General features: G+C 57.8%; 1 non-coding gene across 1 annotated transcript; it reads right to left on the bottom strand.

Moving 5' to 3' along the window:
- Positions 1–1,165: 1,165 nt before the first annotated feature.
- LOC144756899 (U6 spliceosomal RNA) lies at positions 1,166–1,272 on the bottom strand. Its single transcript, XR_013595387.1, has one exon. It is a non-coding gene; the product is annotated as a U6 spliceosomal RNA (small nuclear RNA).
- Positions 1,273–2,513: the final 1,241 nt, after the last annotated feature.

The raw sequence follows: 2,513 nt of genomic DNA on the forward strand, positions 1-2,513 counted from the left end.
CACCATGACATGGCAACCCTCCAGACGAAGACGAAAATAACGAAGCGCCCTCACCACTGCAAACAACTCCCTCCAGTTGGACGACCTGCGAGACTCCGACGGGAGCCAACGCGCCAGCACCACCCAACGGGCCAGAGTCGCGCCCCAGCCCGAGGCGCAGGCATCTGTGGTCACAACCAGAGGAGGAGGGAGACGAAACAACATCCCCACGGAAAGGCGGGAGGGGTCCAGCCACCACGGAGAGCAGACACAACATCCAGAGACCTAGGAACAGGAACCGCAAAGTCCAGGACAGTAAAGGGGACCCACCGCTGCACATGCCACAGCAGAGGCCGCAGAGGAACCCAGGCCCAACAAAAATTACCAGGTCCGTGGAAAAGTGAGCCCAAGACCCGCCGAGGCGGGGAATTGAACCCTGGTCCCGGGCTAGACCCCCGCATCAGGGTCTGACGCTCTAACCATGGAGTCCACTGAAAACAGAAGCAGCCATGTGGCCACGAACCTCCAGCCACTGAAGGATGGGAGCCGAGGCTCGGGACAACAAGCACCACAGCAAGGAATGGAGGCGACGAATCCGGGCGTCCGGCAGGAACACCCCGCCCAACACAGAATCGAACACTGTACCGATGAAGGTCCTCCGGGTCGCAGGCTCCAGGCGACATACATGCAAGTTGAACAAAAACCCGTGGTCCCTGAGCACAGACACGGACAAGAGAAGGTGGCGAGACACAACCTCCAGGGACGGAGCCTGAACCATCCAGACACCCAAATACGGGAACACAGACACCCCCAGGAGATGTAGATGGGCCACCAAGGGAGCCACCACCATGGTGAACACCCGGGGGGCGGACCGAAGACCAAAGGGGAGGACGCAGAATGGCCAGCGCTGATCCTCCAGGCAGAATCGCAGGAAATGCCGAACCGTCACAGCCACCGGGACGTGCAGACACGCATCCCTGAGGTCGAGCGTGGAGAACACCCAACCCGACAGGACAAACGGAAGAACCATCAGGAGGGCCTCCATCAAGAACGGGAACATCCGTACGAACAAGTCCAGACCCCGTGCAACAAGGCCAGGTGGCGGGATCAGCGAGAACATCCCAAAGGGCGGTCCAGTCAGGAACGCCGCGGACCAGACCCGGCACCCCTCGGGGACCATGTGTATACTTTAAAGGAACGCTCCACGAAGTAGCGAGTCATCCTTGCGCAGGGGCCAAGCAAATCTTCTCTGTATCGTTCCAATTATAGTATATGCGCTGCCGAAGCGAGCACTGCAGAATCACCTCCAGCGAGACACCAAACAGACGGGCACCAGAGAAAGGCAGCCGCAAAGCCAAGGAACGCGGGGCCGCGTCCGACATCCAATCCCGTAGTAATAGGACACGGTGGGCAGCAACAGAGGAACCACAGGACACAGCAGAAGCCCACCATACAGGAACAAAGGTGATGGCCGACAGAAACACCACCAGGCGCTCCATAGACTCCAGCAACTCCAGACAACTGGCACCCTTCTGCATGGACGAAAACAGGGACTCGAATCGGCCAGCAAAGACTGGGCAACGTACCCCCAATAAATGCCAGAACGAACAGCCAGATGAGAAGCGGCAGAAGACATCCACAGGGCAGAAACTACCCACTCATCCACACCGTCCCACAGAATGTGACCAGCAGCCATGGAAGGACGACCCACAAGACTGGCCACCACAGAGTCCACAGGAACGGAAATAGGCAAAGTGTCTGCCAAATCCCATAATGGAGAAAGCAAGGACACAAACCAGGGCATGGAGAAAGATCCGTGTCCTTGTACACCCGCAACAGAACCCAGGACACAAAAGAGGCACCTGCAGAGAAGAGGCAACAGGCCACCAGTGCAAGAGAACATCCAGAGAAGCGATGGGCACAGATTCTCAGGAAACCCCACGGCAATCCAAACATGGGAAAGGAAGACAGTCAAGAGCTCCCTGGAAACGGACAAGCCCCGCAGCGCAATTGCAGGAAGCGAAGACCCCCAGATGCAACAGAGGAAGAAAATCCGAAGAAAGGCAGAAACCCCAACAGATTCCAAAAGGGCGACATGAAGCCGGTCCCAGTACATGAAAGGAAAAGAAATCCAGAATGAGCAATAGGCGTCAAGGCGCTGGTGGGCGTCAGGAAGAGTAATCAAGCAATAGCCCAGAGTCACATGGCGCTGGAGCAACCCGCGGCCAGCGCCGGGGATCGAACCATGAACCTCGTGGACCGGAGTCAGGCGCCCAGGCCACTGCGCCACACCCCTCCCTCAAGCAACAGAAGAGCCCCAACAACAGAAAGAGACTCCAGAAGAAGGCGCCCAATCCAGGCATCGGCACACCTCCAGGCACGCACCACAGGAGAGGGGAGGGACCCCACCGGGAAAAAAAAGGGAAGATGCAGGTACAGGAGAGGAATACCTACCCTCATGACGGAGATTGCACACGACCAGCGCTCCAAGCTGAACCAAAAGAAAAAACAGTGGCCAAACATCCGGTGCAACT

The sequence above is a fragment of the Lissotriton helveticus genome, chromosome 5_1, assembly GCF_964261635.1.
Source record: "Lissotriton helveticus chromosome 5_1, aLisHel1.1, whole genome shotgun sequence".
NCBI lineage: Eukaryota > Metazoa > Chordata > Amphibia > Caudata > Salamandridae > Lissotriton > Lissotriton helveticus.